This window comes from Artemia franciscana, chromosome 12 (assembly GCF_032884065.1).
Source record: "Artemia franciscana chromosome 12, ASM3288406v1, whole genome shotgun sequence".
Taxonomy (NCBI): Eukaryota; Metazoa; Arthropoda; class Branchiopoda; order Anostraca; family Artemiidae; genus Artemia; species Artemia franciscana.
In genome coordinates, this window is record NC_088874.1 from 4,733,753 (window position 1) to 4,753,893 (window position 20,141).

General features: G+C 36.2%; 1 protein-coding gene and 1 long non-coding RNA gene across 4 annotated transcripts in view; one reads left to right on the forward strand and one right to left on the reverse strand.

Moving 5' to 3' along the window:
- The window catches only part of LOC136033602 (huntingtin-interacting protein 1-like), a 166,042-nt gene that overhangs the window by 144,678 nt on the left and 1,223 nt on the right, over positions 1–20,141 (forward strand). The window lies entirely within an intron of this gene.
- Positions 3,074–9,532, reverse strand: LOC136034182 (uncharacterized). The gene is made up of 2 exons (XR_010619127.1): positions 9,427–9,532; positions 3,074–3,301 (listed from the first exon to the last, which is right to left on the reverse strand). It is a non-coding gene; the product is annotated as an uncharacterized LOC136034182 (long non-coding RNA).

A 20,141-nucleotide genomic window follows, 5' to 3' on the forward strand; every position in this document is an offset into this window, starting at 1 on the left:
TTTTTCATTTATTAGTATTTCATAATAATTTTTTAACTTGCAGAAATACCAAAGCGAAAAAGAGTGATTACTATATATTTCCGTACTAAAAAGTGTACTGTAACCCCATCAACTTGTTCTTGTGGCTCGTTTTTGCAAGACAATCCCTTATTCGTTGAGATAAAGGCAGCCCCGCCTTTTTAAAACCAGGTTCAAGGAGTAACCTCTCAGTTTCCCCCTGGTGATGTATTTAGCCTTCATGCTTGCTATTTTCAAGTACGAATATTTTTTTTATTTTTTTTTTAAATAATTTCTGAGACCACAATGGTTTAGCATCATAAGATGAGAAAAAGATATTCGTAAAGAAGAAAAAGAGCTAAGAGCTCATATGGCACTTGTGACGAGGTCGGAGAAGCCAAGAGCTCCTATGTTATGAGCTCTAGCAAAATTCTAAGAATCAATAGATTGCTTTTAAATGAAAATCAGAGGCTTAATGCTGGTCGGGATTTAAAATAAGAGCTCTGAGTCACAAGGTCCTTCTGAATATCAAAGTTCATTAAGATCCGATCACCCATTTGTAAGTTAAAAATGCCTCAGTTTTCTTATTTTTCCTCTCCCTTCAACCCCCCAGATGGTCGAATCGGGGTAAACGACTTTATCAAGTCAATTTGTGCAGCTCCCTGACACGCCTACCAATTTTCATCGTGCTAGCACGTCCAGAAGCACCAAACTCGCCAAAGCACTGAACCCCACCACCTAACTCCACCAAAGAGAGCGGATCCAGTCCGGTTATGTCAATCACGTAACTACGACATTTATGAGCGTTTTCCAAGATTTCCGGTTTCCCCCTCCAACTCCGCCCAATGTCAAAAGATCTGGTCGGGATTTGAAATAAGAGCTCTGAGACATGAGTTCCTTCTAAATATCAAATTTCATTAAGATCCGGTCACCCGTTCTTAAGTTAAAAATATCTAAATTTTTCTGATTTTTCCAAATAAACAACCCCCAGCTCCCTCAAACAGAACGGATCCGTACCAATTATGTCAATCTCGTATCTATAACTTGTGCTTATTCTTCCCATCAAGTTTCATCCCGATCTCTCCACTCTAAGGGTTTTCCAATATTTCCGGTTTCTAAGATTTCTGTTTCCCCCCTCCGGCCCTCCGTGTCCCCGGATCCGATTCAAATTGAAAATGGAGCATCTAAGACATAAGATTCTTCTGTATATCAAGTTTCATTAAGATCCAATCACTTATTCGTAAGATACCTCGATTTTCACGTTTTCCAAGAATTCCGGTTTCCCCCTTCAACTCCCTTCAATGTCACCGGATCTGATCGAGATCTAAAATGAAAGTTTTAAAGCACAAGATCCTTCTAGATATCAAATTCTATTAAGATCCGATCACCCATTAGTAAGTTACAAATACCTCATTTTTTCTAACTTTTTCCGAATTACTCCCCCCCCCCCCCCCCAACTCCACCAAAGAGAGGGGATCCGGTCCGGTTATGTCAGTCACCTACCTTGGACTTGTGCTTATTTTTTCCACCAAGTTTCATCCTGATCCCTCCGCTTTAAGCGTTTTCCAAGATTTCCAGTCTCCCCCCCCTGATGACACTGGATCTGGTCGGGATTTAAAATAAGAGAGCTGAGTTTCGAGGTCCTTCTAAATATGATATTTCATTAAGATACGATCACTCTTTCCTAAGTCAAAAATACCTCATTTTTAATAATTCTTTAGAGTTAAACCTCCCCCCCAGCTCCCCCAAAGAGAGCAGATCCGTTCCGGTTATGTCAATCCCGTATCTGGGACTTGTGCTTATTTTTCCCACCAAGTTTCATCCCGATCTAAGGGTTTTCGGAGATTTTAGGTTCCCCCCCCCCCCAACTTCTCCTTCACCGGATCCGGTCGGGATTTAAAATAAGAGCTCTGAGACGCGATATCCTTATAAAAATCAAATTTCATTAAGATCCGATCACTCCTTCGTAATTTAAAAATATCTCATTCTAAAAAAAATAGCGACGAAGACCACACTGCCTTTCCATAACAAACAAATACAAAGTTGAAACAATAGGGAAAATCTTTTCAAGACAGTGGAAATCAATTCTGTGAATATTTCGGCCGTATGTCCAAGGGCCCTTCAGCACAATACGAGAAAGAGAGAGAAAAAAAATATGTATATATGAATAAACTTACATTAAAATGCGAAAATTAAAACTAATAATGTTAAAAACTTTTTTAAAACAGCCCTAGCATCCTTACTTCAACGAACAGAACTTCGAAATGGCTTTCTCATAATTTTGATCGAATGATTTTGAGAAAAAAAGAGCGGGGGACGAAGCCTAGTTGCCCTCCGATTTTTTGGTTAATTAAAAAGGCAACTAGAACTTTTAATTTTTTACGAATCTTTTTATTTGTAAAAGGTTTACGTAACTTATAAATTAGCTTATGTAAAGAACTTTTGTATTATCATGTTTTTATTACATATATGAGGGGATTCGCCCCATCGTCAGTACCTCGCTCTTTACACTAAAGCTTAAATTTTATCCCAATTCATTAAGAATGACCCCTGAATCACAAAAGCCGTAGAATAAATAGTTGAAATTACTAAAAATACTTTTTAGTAATAACTTTTCATTTCCGTTAGAATGAGCCCTCTCGCAACATTCTAGGACAACTGGGTCGATACGATCATCCCTGGGAAAAAAAAAGCAAAAAAACAAATAAACACGCATCCGTGATCTGCCTTCTGGCAAAAAATGCAAAATTCCATATTTTTCTAGATAGGAGCTCGAAACTTCTACAGTAGGGTTCTCTGATACGCTGAATCTGATGGTGTGATTTTCGTTAAGATTTTATGACTTTTAGGGGGTGTTTCCCCCTATTTTATAAAATAACGCAAATTTCCTTAGGCTCGTAACTTTTGATGGACAAGACTAAACTTGATAAACTTATATATTTAAAACCAGCATTAAAATGCGATTCTTTTTATGTAGCTATTGGTATCAAAATTCCATTTTTTAGAGTTTTGGTTACTATTGAGCCGGGTGGCTCCTTACTACAGTTTGTTACCACGAACTGTTTGATAGGCAAAGCATGTTAACAATATTTATTTAAAAATATATTTTTGAAGGTTACTCTTAGAATAACTAAAATTTTAGAAAATTTATGTTGTTGAGACGTTTTCCTCCGTTAGCTCAAATCTGTATCATCCAATTGGATGGCAAGTGGGATTCCTTCTTCAGTACGTGATGTCTCCGTGACGAAAATCTCCGCCACAATCCACATGATAACCATAAGAAGGCCATATTGGATCATTTCACCTGAAGAAAAATAGAGGCGTTATATTCCTCGTTGATACACAACAAATATACTGAAAAAATATGTCAGATTATAAATGAATATTTTGCCCCTTTTTTTCTTGCCCAAACAATACACCACAAACCAAAACAATATGTCGTGAACACCAAAAGTGTGATGGAATCTTTCTTTTTTCAAAATTACTCAATATAAATTCGAAATGGAGACAATTTCTGACTGTATTCTATTGGCTTCTAATTAACTACGAAATATACGGTAAAAAATTTAAAAATGTACCAAATAAAACTTTAAAGGCTATTTTTTACAGTTTTTAAGAGTCGAACAAAAATTTCGAGGCCGGTTCGAACCCCTTTGCTGTTTTAATTACATGTTTGATCTTGGTGTCGTATTTCCTCTCTGCGATCAGAGATAATTCTCAGGGTCAAGAAGCAGAATGTTTGCGAGTGATAAGCTGTTAGGGGGGCTAGAAATGTATAAAAGCTTTCTGTCATTGACCACCGAAACTTACAGCCATGAGGGGTGGAACCAAGAAAAACCTAAATATACAAAAAAAAAATGGAGACATTCTCTGGCGGACCCAGGGAAGTGGGGAGACCTTGGGCCCCAAAAACATTTTTCTGGTGCCCTCAATCCTTTTTTTTCTGTTTTTCGCTTTTTTGAATAAACCTGTCAATCTAGTCAATTGGTGCCCTTGTCACATTGCCCCCCCCCCCAAAAAAGTCTCATTGATGCCCTTGTCATTTTAGGCCCCCTCCCCAAGATTTTTGCTCTAGATCCACCCCTGGGGACACTGAACTCAAAAATGGGGCTTGAAAATATTTTATCTTCTCAGGTCAAAACTTAAAGAATTTTTTTTTTATCACATTCAACCTTAAGACTGTAGCCCATGGCAAAGGAAATCCTAATGAAAAAATAATTTTAATTTGATGGCATAAAACCCCCGCCCCCCCCCCAAAAAAAAGGATTTACTGTGCTACGAATCGCCACAAACCAATTTGTGTACCGAAATTTGTTGTCCTTCTTAAAGTTCTATTGGTCCAATCTATTTACAATGAAATTCTTATGTGAATTGGAGAAAAACAGAATTTGGCCAATTTTAAGGTGTCGCGAAGCAAACAACCCAATTTTTTCAGAACATTTTCCTTCTTAGGTTTGTTTATCTTGCCCAGTGTGAAAATTGTAATCTTATCGAAAAAAGAACAAACATGGGCCTATTTCGGATGTGACGAATCAATACAACAAATTGTTTTCAATAGTTTTTGTTTTCCTTGAAGTCTCCATGTCCCAGTCTACATGCCCTGCAAGTTCAAGCCAATCAGAGACAAAAAGACTTGTTTCTCGGATATAACCAAGGTCATATCCAAGATTTTTTGGGGGGAGGGGAGTATTTCTTTCGAAGGGGGGGCTACAAAAAATGAGTCAGACAAAATATTGGCATAGGGGTCAAACCCCCTACCCCCTTGGATACAACCGAGCTTCAAACTATTTCGTCTTCGTTGAGGTCTACTTGACCTTGTCTGCATCCACTGTCAGTTTCAAGCCTATCATAAATGAAGTAGATTCTAGATGTATTTTCAAGCGTCATAAGTCGATACCACTATATAGAGATATAAACTAAACAGTATGATCATTCCCTATCTCTACCATTAGACCAAGCCGGGTCGAGATGCAACTGCTCTAGAAAACATATAAACAAGTATATACATAGGCGACATTAGATTTTTTCACAGGTAGGCACGCATACGGCATCGGTATTCACAGTCTGGAAAACAGGAAAAGAAATAAGAGGAATCGAGCATCTAGGTGATAGGGAAGAATGCAATACCTTGAAGAGATAAAAAGGAAAAACGAAAATAATTGGTATGGCTGTAATAATGCAAAAGGTAAAGATAACATTGGTTTGAGAACGGAAAGGAAAACAAAGAATGAATTTATAAGAATAATCAAAGTAAAAACAAGTTTTATTTGAACAATACCCTAAACTGACGTCATATGATTAAGAAGAGCCCCATCTGTAGTTTATGTAACCACTTATTCCATAAAAACCTTACAAGCCCCTACGGCATAACTTACAGCCCTAGTCCCAGGGTTGTCGGGTGAGAATTTCCTTCTCATTTTGAAAAAAAAAAAAATATTGTCATAATAAATACTACTTTTTGACTGATAGAAAACCCTACTCCTAGAAATAGAAGTGACATAACTATTTTTATCAATAATCAAGAAAAAAATTACGCCAATTGCACAACTTGTCCGGAGGTCAAAAGGATCTTTCATAGCGTTATGAATAAAACTTTGATTCTTTTTGTGCATCTTATGAGAAACCAAGAGGATTCCAATCCTTAAAACTGAGCATTCCTTGAAATGCCAAATAATGGTGTTAGCCGTAAAGGTGGGTAAGACACGGATATTTAAAAGCTGAAAGGGGCATTATAAAATTCAATTAGCTACCGTTTAAAGCCTAAGCGAGGACATTGAAGACTTAAATATGAAATTTTAAACATTGAAGACTTAGAAAGTGAAGCTAAGTTAGCCAAGACAGCTAAAACGAGAACTGACTATAAAGAATCAAAGAGAAAAAAATTCAACCCCGCCCGTTTCTCCAAAAGAAAATCCAAAAAAAAACAATGGAAAATACAATCCGCGGAGAATACCCCACCTCCCAGCAAATACCCCTTCCTCCCCGAAAAATACCCCCTGTGGATAATAAGGCTTTCCAAATTTGAAAATTTTATTTGAGTTTGCTTTTTAATTTCCGTAGAAGGAGTTCTGGTACTTGTGTATAATGCGTCACATACTCAAGTTTCCGCTGTGTAAAACTTGAGAACAAACCGGTTTCTTCGTTTTTTTCAGCTTCGCACGAGACAAGACAGCGACAAGTGACAGAATATATGGGAAATATATAATTTGCGCTATATATTTGCACATAGGGGGAGGGGTAAAGTATTTGGCCAGTTTGAAGTCACAAAACAATTCTTAGTTCATAATATGGCGAATAATTGTACCTAACACATTTTGCATGCAGACCCGCTATACTTTACCCCCCCCCCCTAATGTGCATATCAATAGCCTAAATTTTTTTCTAAAGTAACGAAAAAAAAAACAACGAAAAACCAGTCTGTCCTCTAGTTTTACTCAGCGTCAACTGGAATGAATGGCACATAATCCACAAGTACCAAAATTCTTTCCCCCTATGGAAATTAAAAAAAAAACTCAACTAAAACTATCAAATTTAGAAAGCCTTGTTTTTCACGGGGAGGGGGTATTTTCCGGGGGGAGTTAAGACCAGCCACCTGTTAAAGGGCAAGTAACGTTTAACAATGGACGCGATAAACTACATGGGGTGGTTGAGGGAGACACCGGAACTATTGCACATAGACTTTGATCTCGCGAATCGACACAGCCTAGTTTTTCGAAATGTTTTGCCTTCATTAAAGCTTGCTTAGCCCAGTCTACATCTAACTTAAAAGTGACGCAAAATGAGATCTCTGGGGGCAGTTCCCCCTGCTCCATATTAATTACGCCCCTGTTTATATATTCCCATTTTGTTTTACAATACTGCTACTCTTTTCTTGCTTTAATAAACAACATCTCCTTTCTAGTGCTAGCGTTCGCCGTTCAATATTGTAGAATATAATGAAAATATATAAATTCTGCTGGATGTTTGTCCTCAGGGGGAGGGGTAAATGAAGCATTGCACCTTTAGGTGTGAAACATGCAAGTATTTATGCTTGTTGTAAAGTAGTTTTCAGAATTCTTCACAGTTTTTTTTTTTCCAATTATATCCCTGGTTTTAACCTTTACCCAGGATCTTACAGCTGTGACCTTAAAATTGACAAAGGAAAGCAAGTTTTTAGCCCATTCAGGAGCTCCCTAACCTAGCACCTTCCCCAACAAAAATGTATGGTTAGCAATTCTGGAAACTTTGAAACAATTCAGAAGAAAGAGTATTTGGCTCTTATTTAGGTCCCATTTACAGCGATGGGGCGGGGGGGGGGGTAAGACCATACTCCCAAAATAAAAAAAAATTCATGTACATTAGTATCCAGGTCACTCAGTGACTTATGGCTTTAAATTTCAATTTGTTCGGAAAAAAGTTTGTTCGCCCTTTGTCGGAAGAATCAGCCTTTTTTTCTGTTTTCTCTTGTGTGATAGAGTTCTCATTGCCCAAGGGGTTTGATTGTGAGCTAATTAAAAAAGAAAATCTTGTGCCTCATTTGAGCACTAGATCTATTTTGTAAGATTTCACTTTTATAACGTATTGATTGCTAAAGGTCATCAGAATAACCATCATCAGAATGCTTCAGAATAACCTCAGGAAATCAGTTAATTTCTGGATGCTCTCCTGAAAGTTTCATTCGTTTAACTCAACCGCTTTCCAAGATAGCAAAATAGCCCTAGACTAGAATTCTACTAAATAAGTCATGAGCTTCAAATTTTTGTCTTTCCAGGTCAAGAATTTTGGGGTTACGCGAAAAGTGTGGTTCAATCCCACTTTCTAGGGCTATAACGAGAGAACGGTTGAGATGACTAGGGCATGTTCTGCGAATGTCGGATGACAAGTTGTCATGTTTGGCCAACCGCCTAGGGGCAAACGGTAAGCAGGTCGTCCAAGGTTGGGGTGGGAAGATGTCGTTAAGAAAGAACAAAGTGAAAGAGGAACTTTCTGTTAGGGTGTAAAGAGGGAGTCTGCGAACCGATTAGGATGGAGGAGGATCGTGCGTAGGTGTTGGCTTCGGGCAGCTTGGTGCTGCCATGAGTTGTTAGTAGTAGTTGTAGTAGAAAAGCAATTTTGGGGCCTGGGATGTATTTAGGGAAGCCTCAGGATCCGGTTCCCATCCCTCTCTCCATAAAATTAAAGTTTACTGAATTTCTGGGTTCTACTTATTCAAATTATGGATGTTTTTACTATTACTCTCCCCCCCATCTCCTTCTAAACTCCTGAATAAGAGCCTGTTCTGGGTTGACCTTTTTAAGCTTTATAAGATCCTTATATACTTCCATCAAACACATATGAAGTCTCTAAATCCTTTCAGGCTTTGTCAGGAGCCTCGAAGCTGGACTCCGAGCTATTGCATATTCAATTATTGTGATAAATATAACGAAATAATGTAATGGGAATAAAACAATTTTCGATACCTAAAAGGGTTTTTTTATGGAGAATACTGCTCATTCTACATTAAGGAGCAGAGAGATTTGGGGACGTGAGAAAGCGGCTCAGCTAAAGAGTATTCAATTAGGGTACTTTAAGAGATTGTTTGGGCTGCATAGAATAACTCATTCCCAGTTTTTAAATGGCGATCTAGGTATATGGCCGCTAATAAATTACAGACTTGTCTCAGTGACAAGTCTGTAATTTTTGGTTGAGAGTCGTTCAGTTACTGAGTGACAGGCTGCTTAAGGCAGCTTATGTACATTTACTTCCGCAGGGGAAAAAAGATCATGACCACTAAAAATAAAAGACATTTTAGACAAAACACGGTTTTCCCTTTTTTGGAGTGAAGGTAGATGACCAATGGATATAAATGAAAATTGGGAGAATGAGATTAAGATAGTACTTGAGAATCAAATGATTCCAAAATTGATTTGGGAGATAAAATAAATCAGACACATTACAGTATTATAAGGATGTTAGGGTGGTTTATGGGCAGGAGCTCTACTTTAAGCTGTATTTACCGGCTAGATATTTGACGTTGAGCTCAGGACTAACTGCCTGCCAATTAGTGCAAGATTTTATAAGGTATTCTAAAGAAAGATGTTGCAATTAAGAAAGATATATTTGCCCGCTTTGCAGAACTAAAAACGATTATTTAGTGCATTGCTTTAGCCGGTACCAGGGTGTCTCTAGATATTTGGAAATAATGAGTTGATACTTCCAGGTGTCTTAAATAGTAAATCGCCTCAGTTTATTTGTAGAGTAGTAAGGTATTTGGAAATCTTGTTAAATAATTTAAAAAAAAAATCTTAGCGTAAAGTAAACGTAATGTTTTGTTTATGTATTTTTCTGAGTGCTAATTGTTCTTTTCAACGACCGTTTTTTCAAGTCATAAGTATTAGTATTAGGTTAATCCTGTAGAAATAACATAATATATTCGTATAATAATATATAATGGAATTATATATTACTCACAGATTAACGTCTTAGACTCTAGTACCGGAAGTACCTCCTTTGAGTATCCGAAAGGTATTAAAAGTATTTAAACATTAAAATTGTTGGTAAGGTGGTATTTCTTAGCAACTTAACTTGGCATTATATTTGATGTTACCTGGAATGGCCCATTTCGACAGAATTGTGTTGTTGTTTTTTACAAACATTGATTGTCCTTGAATTTTATCTGAGATGTTTAGCATACAATTTAAACCCGGAAGAATAATTTATCCACTTTGTTTCCAAGAACCGGAATACTTCCGCATAGGAAAAAAAAAAAGAAATTTTGTATTTCCAAAAAGAAATTCAAAGTTTCTGGAAAAAAAAATGCAAACGCCTTAGATATTACGCCTAGTTAAAATCACTTGTTTGAATTTATTAATTGAATAGCTATGTAATATTTAATACATATTATATATATAACGTAATGTTAAATGAAAATTGTAAATTATAAATTTTAAGCAACTGTACTTCTAAAATTAGGCTAATCCAAAATCAAGTTTCCTCGTTCTTAGCGTTTTGACTTGAGAGGTGCTAATTCACGAACATTTGGAGGGGGGGCAAGGATTTCTTAAATCTTTTTAAATGAAGATACGAAAAATACCCAATATACCCAAAAAAGTACTGGTCAAAATGTAGAAGGGTGTGTACTTATTGGCTGCCCTTAAATTTTTTCAACTAAAATGACAAAATTAAGATATTTGAAAATCTAGGTAGGATGAAATGGCCCTTTTTTAATAGATCTTTTAACCTTTAGAGAGAATCTAGAAAATGCTACAGGGATGGGAGTCCGAACGTGGTAAGATTATTCCGAGGGTTGTCAAGGTTTTATATGTTTTGAAATAGATCTTTCAACAATTTCTAGTATTTAATTGAAATCAATGTTGAACTTCAAGAACAAAGAAAAAGTTAAGCAATTATTATGAAATCTAATACATATTAGATAATAAAATCTACACAAAGCTAGACAATAAAACCAAATTGTGCTTAAGAGAGAGAGTTTACGTAAAAGGGAGCAATCTTGTGAAAAAATCTATCAAATTGTGGTAAAATTTCACCAAAATATTTGAGTTTAGTCAGTTAAGTCGACAAAAATGAGAATTTTGTCACAGAGAATGTGTGTTTTCAATAGCAAAACAAATTTCTTAAACAAGAATCCAAATTACTAGCAGAACAAATAAGTTTATAAGATCATTTTCTAAAACTGGTTTGTCGAATGGCAGATTATAGAGCAATATCTTTTTTATAATCAACCCACAACCTTACCAAATCTACGATTCAATTCCATTGCTTTTTTTGCTGAGCTATAGAACTCACAGCACAGCATGAATATTATACAGTATGGAATATTTCTATACTCTCCGTTAATGATTTTTGGGACTCATCAGTCGCACACCTTTCGCAATGACAGTAGTAACGCCGTAGTGATTTTAAAGAGACCCATAGGGTCATGTCACGTAATAGGATTTGCTTATTTATGCAAATGATCTGTAACGGTAAAGTATACATGTATATCACGTAATAGGGTTTGTTTACTTTCAGTTGTTGCGTAATAGGGTTTGTTTTCTAAGAAAAGCAGCTGTTAATTACTTAAAAACATATGAGGGGAAGTAAAAAAACCTTCAGGGCACCTCTCAAGTAGCGAACCTGAAAGATACCGGGTCCTAGCAATAAATTCCAACGTCGGCTCCTAGTGAGCAATTCCACTGGGCCCTAGTGACCAGCCCTGACAAGATCCTAGCATCCAATTTCACTGATCCCCTAGCAACCGATTCCAACGGATGCCTTAGTGAGCGATTCCACTGGGATCCTAGCAACCAACCCTACCGGGGGCCTAGCATCCAATTTCACCGGGCTCTAGCAGCCAATTGCAACGGGAGGCCAACTAGTCAAGTCAGAAAATCCCTGGTTGTAACTGAAGATAGCGCATATGTGGTATGTTACGTCCGTACACCTGTACGCTACTTAATAGGAGATTGTTTATCTATGTTAGCGATGACGTATTCTCACGTGGCATGCTAGAAATCAGGGCTAGTGGGAAATCTCTGGTTGTAACTGAGTACAGTACACTCGTGGGTTATTACATAATGGTGGCGCACACATTACTGTTACATAATGGAGAGGCACACGTGGGATGTTGCATAGTGACGGTGTATACTTGGGTTAACGTAATGGTGTTGCAAAGTGAGATCTTAAATAATTACGGCATACTCATGGGATGTTACATATTGGCGTCAGCCTTGTAGGGTGTTACGTAGGGTGTTACTTACATGGGTGTTACAAAATACTTTAAGAAGTTTCATTTTCTTTCAATGTATTTTTTCAGGGAACCTTTATAATCTAAAGATTTCGGTCCGCATTAGGATTCGAAAAATATTTCCGCCCATTGGAATGGAGTGCTAGACAACTGGACTATGAAAGCCATCCTAATATTATTATTCGAGAAATACTTTCTAGGTGTTATCCTATTCCACCCACGGGGGAATTCACTGCCCGCTTCCTAGAACAATTAAATGGATCACTTGTTTCCAACCCTTTCCACATGCGAGCACACAAGCATTCTAATGCTATTGATCTTTGATCTATTAGATGCACCTGCTTGAAAAAAAGCGACACAATCTTGCGTTCGGTTATTTCTGAGAGGTTTTAATGAAAATGCCCCTTACTTTGACCTAAGACTATGCTTATTCACGCTACCGTGACAATATGTGGCAGGTCCGTCCTAGCAAGCAATTCCAGAGTGGGAGAGTTTTTATTAGAGGTAAATTTAAGCCATATTAATAAACATTTCTGATAGGTGTTAATGAAACTAAATCGTTACTATTACCCTATTATACGCACATACAAGAAAAAAGGGAACACGTCTTTGCAGTCGATTATTTCTGAGAAATTCTAATGAAAATACCACGTTTCTTTGAGCAAAGACTATGCATATTCACGCCACTGTAACAATATAAGGCTGGACCACCCTATGAAGCAATTCCAGAGGGGAGAGAGTTGTTATTAGAAGTAAATTTAAGTCATATTAAGAGACATCACAGAGAGTTTTTAATGAAAATGCATTGTTTATTTTGCTCTATTAGATGAACCTGCCTGTTACATTCAATAGATTTAAATCATTATACTAGCAAAATTGCATTTTGATAATGAAACACGCAAACGCTGGAAAAGACAGATTTTTTTATTCGGTTATTTCTGAGAGGTTTAATGAAAATTCTACGTTTCTTTGAGCCGAGACTATGCAAATTCACACCTTCGTGACAATATGCGACTGGCCCACCCCAGCGAGAAATTCCACAGGGTGGAGGATTGTTATTAGAGGTAAATCTAAGCCATATTAAGAGACGTTTCTGAGAGGTCTTAATGAAAATGCATCGTTTTATTTCTTTATTAGATGTACCTGCCTATTCATTAATTTAATCTTGATACTAGCCAAATCACATATTGAAAAATGAACACTCAAACGATGAAAAAGAGATATATTTTTGCATTCACTTATTTCTGAGTAATTTTAATGAAAATACCACGTTTCTTTGAGCAAACACTGAAAATGTCTCGTTTCTATTGCTCTATTAGATGCGATTGCCTGTTACATTCCAGTAATATCTTGTTACATTAAATCTTGATGCTAGCAAAATCACATTTTGAAAAATGAAACACATATTTTTTTGCATTTGACACATTTTTTGCTTTCCGTTATTTCTGAGAGTTTTTAATGAAAATGCCTTGTTTCTCCGATCTAAGACTGTGCCCTCTGTCACCCTCTGGCACCCTTCATCATTCCAAAGGCGTTTTTCAGACATTTTCATGATCAAAATGTGCTTTAAATCCGTTGTATCGTGTTTCTGCAAGCCAGCCTCAACTTTTTAATTCAAGGTAATTCACACCAATGTGGCAAACTATAGTTGGCACACGACACTCTCTGGCACCCTTCATCATTCCTAAGACATTTTTAGGTATTATCCTGTTAAAATATGCTTTAAATCCATTGTATCATGTTTTTGTAAACCACCCTCAACATGATTCACCATGTCAATTCGTACCACTGTGCCACATTTTGACTGACCCTCTCGCATGTTCTGGCAACCATTATCACGTCTATCACGTTTTCGGACATTTTTCTCCAAAAATGTCCATTTACACTAGAATCGATCATTTAAACTTAATGAAAAATCCCCAATAACGTTTCTTTTGATGAATCCTGGCAATTGAGGCCAACGTGGCACAATCTACCAGCCCGATGACAGCTAAAAGCTCATCCACCTTTTTTCAAAAAAATAACTCTATTAACTAAAAATGACCAATTTTTTATTTGAGCAGCGGAAACGTGCCATTTCATTGCTAGATTACGATATTCCATGCCAATTCCCTGCCTATGACACTCAATGGCTGACACACGGCCCCCTCTGGAAAGCATTATCACACGTTGTGTAATTCCCCAAAATAGAATATGTGACATCTCATTAGAACATATAATGAAGTATTTGATGAGATAGATTCAAAGCATTCGTTTTTGTGATGACATTCCACATACCATTATTTCAATAAAAACATTTATTGCATTACTTTCTTATGTCTCCGTTACTTTTAGGGTCTGCTAACAACTCCAACTTTTAGAATTTTTATTCGAAAGTCTATGTGAAGGTGTTGCTCAAAATGTATTGTCTCTTGAAATGAGATAGAAATAAGCAAATACATTCTTCGAAATTCGAAATGTTTTTAACAAAGTGTTTCGCTGCTTGAAATAAGATGAGGAAAATAAGTGATGATGTTGATTAAATATATTGGTGCTGGAAATAAGAAGGAAATAAGCAAGCACATTATTCAAAATACAAAATATTTACTAAAAAATGTTTTGCTCTTTGATATAAGAGGAGAAAAATATGCGATATTGTCGTTCAAAATCTGTTGCCTCTTGAAATAAGATGTAAATAAGCAAATGCGTAATTCAAAATGTGAAATATTTTCTATAGATATTTTTTCAGCTTGAAATAAGATAAGGAAAAAATGGGTATGGTTGTATGGTTTCTTGAAAATAAGATGGAAATAATCAAATGCGTTATTCAAAATAGTAAATATTTTCTACGAAATGTTTTGCTGCTTGAAATGAAAAGAGTAAAATATGTGATAGTATCGTTCAAAATGTATTGTTTCCTGAAAATAAGATAGGAATAAGCAAATGTGTTATTTAAACGTGAAATATTTTTTACAAAATGTGTAGTATTTAAAATAGGATGTGGATAATATGTGATGGTGTTGTTTAAAATGTATTTTTTCTTAAAAATAAAATGGAAATAAGCAAATGTGCTATTTCAAAGAAATATTTCCTAAGAATGTTTTGCTCTTTGAACTAAGAGAAGGAAAATATGTGAAGGTGTTGAACAAAATTTATTAGTGCTTGAAATGAAATAGGAATATCCAAACGCATTATTCAAAATGCGAAATATTTCCTACAAAATATTTTGCTGCTTGATGAGGAGAATATGTGATTTTGTTGTTCAAAAAAGTACTGTATCTTGAAAAAAAGATACGAATAAGCAAATACGCTATTAAAAATGCGAAATATTTTCTAAAAACTTTTTTGCTAATTGAAGTAAGATGAGGAAAAAATACGATGGTAATGCTCAAAATGTATTGCCTCTTGAAATAAGATGAAATAAGCAGATGCGTTATTCAAAATGCAAATTATATCCCACAAAATGTTTGGCTGCTTGAAATAAGAGAAGGAAATTATGCGAGGGTGTTGCTCACAATGTATTGCTTCCTGAAATAAGATGGAAATAAGTCAACGCATTATTCAAATTACGAAATATTTTCTACAAAATATTTTGCTGCTTGAAATAAAAGGTAAAGTACACGGCATTAGACTTTACAGTCCGTACCGGCGGTGCTGATCTCCGTTTCTTCGCCCTTCAACCAGGAAGTGCAATGGGGGGTTGGGGGCCAGCCATCCTGTGCTTTCGCACACCCTTCCTGTTTACCTTCCCCAGATTTCTCCAGGTACCCATTTAGAGCTGGGTCGACTCTGGCTAAGCTTACAGAGTCACGCCACTGACCCCCATCCCAAACTGAAGAATTGGGTACACTGGGACTCGAACCCGCGTCCTCTCAGACAAGGGATCCTGAATCCAGCGCACCAACCCACTCAACCCACTGCTTGAAATAAGATGAGGAAAATATGTTAAAGTGTTGCTATAAATGCATTGTTTCTTGAAAACAAGATGGAGATAAGCAAATGCGTTATCCAAAATGAGCAAAATTTTCAAAAAATGTCTTTGCTGCTAGAAATAAGATAAAGAAAGCATGCGATGGTACTGTTCAAAATGTATTATATCTTAAAAATAAGATGGAAATAAGCGATTGCGGTATTCAAAACGTGAAATATGTTCTACAAAACGTATTGCTGCTTGAAATAAGATGAGTAAAATATCTGATGGTGTTGTCTAAAATGTATTGTTTCTTGAAAATAAGACGGAAATGAGCAAATACGGTATTAAAAATGAGAGTTCTATACAAAACGTTTTTCCGCTTGAAATAAGATCGAAACAAGGAAATGCATTATTTGAATGCAAAATATTTTCTACAATATGTTTTATTGATTGAAATAAGCTGGGGAAAATATGTGATAGTGTTGATCGAAATGTATTGGTGCTTGAAATAAGATGGTAATAAGCAAATGTATTATCTAAAATATGAAATATTTCCTATAAAAGTTTTGCTGCTTGAAATAAGAAGAGCAAAATATGCGATGGTTTTGATAAAAATTTATTAGATAAGCTATATTACACTGAGTTAACTGCTTTCAAGTTAGGCTCGTTTAGATTCAATTAGCGTGGTTCGTAACTCGAATGCATAATCTCCATTCCATTCCTTGCTCTGCTCCAACTGAGATCGAACTCTTGGTCCAGTATTACCAAGTAGTGATCAATTCATCCCACTGCGGCATCATAGGGTAAATTTAATATTTCATTGAAATTTGTGAAGTAAATAAGAGCTTTTAAAATTTAAGCTCTTAGAACAGTTATAACATTCATCACAAGTAGAAATATACGACACAGACACAGATTCTAGTTTGGATGGTAGGGGATTGCTTGATTGCTTGGATGGTGGGAGGGTTCTATATTTTCAATTTATATGGCTGTTTTTGTCAAAAAAGAATAAACCTACCAAGTTTGGTCATTTTACTGTTTGGAGAAAAATAATGCTTAATCTCTATCCCTGAGGCAGCTGAGGTTGAACCTCGAGTCCCATATGACTAAGCAGAGATTAATCTCGCTGTGCCATGAAAGGATTAGTTTAAAACCTCTGTAAAAATTTGTGGAATAGGCTATTATAACATTTATTACTTATTTAAGTTTTACTATCATGCACAGATCATGCGTTTTAATTTCTACGGTTACTTCTATCAATAAAAGGAATAGAGCTATCAAGTTGGGAGGAAAGTTGAGACAGTGGTTGCCATGGCCTGGCTAGCGTTAGATGGAACTGGGGACGTAAACAGGAGGAAGGCTCAGGACCCATCCCCTCCGCCTAAAAACGAATGTAATGAATTTTCCTGAATGTCTTACACTTTAATTAAAAAATAAAATGATTTTCTTTCATTACTACCCCTACCGCCCCCCTCCCCCCAAAAAAATATTAGCCTTCGAAATTTTGCTGGTGTATATGTATGTATGAAATGTCATTGTTGCAGCAGTAGATACAATCTAGTAAAGAGCGAACTGCAGGCCATTGTAACCAAAAGTTAACAAACGCGTTTTGGAAAAAACTGCCTAGTGAAAAAAATTGCCATCATCTCATTCAGCGATAGTAACTATTATTTCGGTTCGTATTAAAAGTTAAAGTTTATTACCTTCCCTCAAACTTGGATCCGCACCTTATAACTGTTTTTATTGAGCATTTTGCAGGGTTGGTCCCTTCTCTTTTTTCGGAAATGAATTTATTCTCCAAGGAATGAATATCACTATATATTTAATAATCAGTCAAGTTGCACTAGTTTTTCAGTAATCTTGAAGGTTTTGCGATGTCGTTTTTTTTGTTATTGATGTTTTGGCAAATAAACATACCGCTGGATATAATAAAAAAAATGTTTTCAGTAAAGCGCAAATAATGCTATGGCTTGTAGAAAGCTTAAGGGCATTAGTCCCTCTCCTGTTTGAGTTAATTTCTGGTCGTTTTGAGTTTTACGTGAAAGTTAATTATATTTTGTGCTCGTTTTGGTATCAATTATTTATTGATAGTGACTTCTGTTCGTTTTAAGTTAAAATATTTGACTTTATTTCTACTCGTCTTTGGTTTAATGTAGCTCTTTACTATTCATCGAAAAATTCTTTTGTGGAAAACTTTTTTTTAATAATCCTCTTAAAATTGAAACAAACAAAAAATGTTATTGCCATAACCAAAGTAATAAAAACCCTTAAAAAGGGTGGGGGGATGTCGTAAGGAAAGATTCAAGGGAAACAGAAACTTCTTGGGAGGGTGTGAAGATGGAGGCTCTGAATAGATTAGGATAGAGGAGCGCGCGATGCTGTGTTGGCTAGGAGATGAAGAGAATTGTTAATACTAATATTAGTAGGCCTATGCCTTCCAAGAATCGCTACAAAAGTTGCGCGGGTATCTTACACACCAAGTCTTTTTTAAAAACTAAACTAGTTATCGCCTTTATCACATACCGATTCAACTGTAGATAAACAAAAAAAAACAAGTTTTTCGAACAAAAATTACTCCGTATATGAGAGGGGCTTTTCCTCCTCAACGCCCCACTCTTTATGCTAAAGTTTGACTCTTTCTCTTAACTCTACATTTTAAAACAGTAAAAAACTTTAGCGTAAAGAGCGGGGCGTTGAGGAGGAACAGCCCCTTTCATATACGGAGTAATTTTTGTTAGTTTTAACTTTTAATGTCGCTCCTTACTTTCATTTAAAAAACTTGTTTTTTGTTTAATTTCTGGACGTTTTTTAATTAATGCATTTTTTTATCTTGGCTCTCCACGCATAAATAATTCAAACGAACTTTGCATATTGATTTTTTTTTGGGCTAAATGGCTTTTTCATAGTTTTAATCGGAAGATTTCGAAAAAAAGGAGCGAGAGATGAGGCCTAGTTGCCCTCCAATTTTTTGATTACTTAAAAAGGCAACTGTAACTTTTAATTTTTTACTAACGTTTTCATAAGTAAAAAATATATGTAACTTACGAATTAACTTACGTAGCAAACTTCTATATTCGTATGTTTTTATGGCGTATATGAGGGGGCTCACCCCTCGTCGATGCCTCACTCTTTACACTAAAGCTTAAATTTTGTCCCAATTCTTTAAGAATGACCCCCTGAATCACAAAGGCCTTCGAATAAATAGTTGAAAATACTAAAAATACTTTAGCGTAAAGAACGAGGTATTACAAGGAGGTAAACCCCTCATATGCGTAATAATTTCTGTTCTTTTTAAGTTTTAATGCTGCTCCTCACTTTCAGTAGAAACAACTTTTCATATTTATTTTTTCATTGTTTTTTTTTAAATAATGCTAGAAAATCCTGCGCCCCCTCCATCGAAAGTCTCTTCCCCAATAAAGCGTTCCAATGAAAGATCCTCCCACGTAACCCCCCCCCCCCCCTTCAACTCTCCCCCCAAACCAAAAAAATCACCCTGAAAACGTCTGTACACTTCCCAGTAACCATTATTATATGTAAACACAGGTCAAAGTTTGTAACTTGCAGCCCCTCCCACGGCGACTGCGGGGGAGTAAGTCGTCCCCAAAGACATAGTTATTAGGTTTTTCGACTATGGTGAATAAAATGGCTATCTCAGAATTTTGATCCGGTGACTTTGGGGAAAAATGAGCGTGGGAGGCCTAAGTGCCCTCCAATTTTTTTGGTCACGACTAGAACTTTCAATTTCCGTTAGAATGAGCCCTTTTGCGACATTCTAGGACCACTGAGTCGTTACGATCACCCCTGGGAAAAAAAAATGAACACGCATCCGTGATCTGTCTCCTGGCAAATTTTTTTGCCAGAATTTTCCAATTTTTTTGGTCACTTTAAAAAGGTACTAGAACTTTTAATTTCCGTTAGAATGAGCCCTTTTGCGACATTCTAGGACCACTGGGTCGTTACGATCGCCCCTGGAAAAAAAAATGAACACGCATCCGTGATTTGTCTTCTGGCAAAAAATGCTAAATTCCACATTTTTGTAGATAGGGACTTGAAACTTCTACAGTAAGGTTCTTTGATACGTTGAATTTGATGGTGTGATTTTCGTTAAGATCGTATGACTATTAGGGGGTATTTCCCCCTATTTTCTAAAATGAGGCAAATCTTCTCAGGCTCGTAACTTTTGACGAGTAAGACTAATCTTGATGAAACTTATATATTTAAAATCAGCATTAAAATTTGATTCTTTTGATGTAACTATTGGCATAAAAATTCCATTTTTTAGAGTTCCGTTGCTATTGAGCCGGGTCGCTCCTTACTAAAGTTCGTCACCACGAACTGTTTGATAAGTTTCTCAAGAAGCTTTCCAATAGTCAAACAAATGGTTATCAATGTAAACATGTCGCAGGTATTCGAATTTTATTTTATTTTTTTTTTCAGGAATACGCGTTACTAGACATTCACATAGCGCGTATTCACGAGGTATATGCTGCTGGGCGATGCAGGCCTGGAATAAGATGGCAAGATGTGTTTTTTTTTTTTTTTACAAGA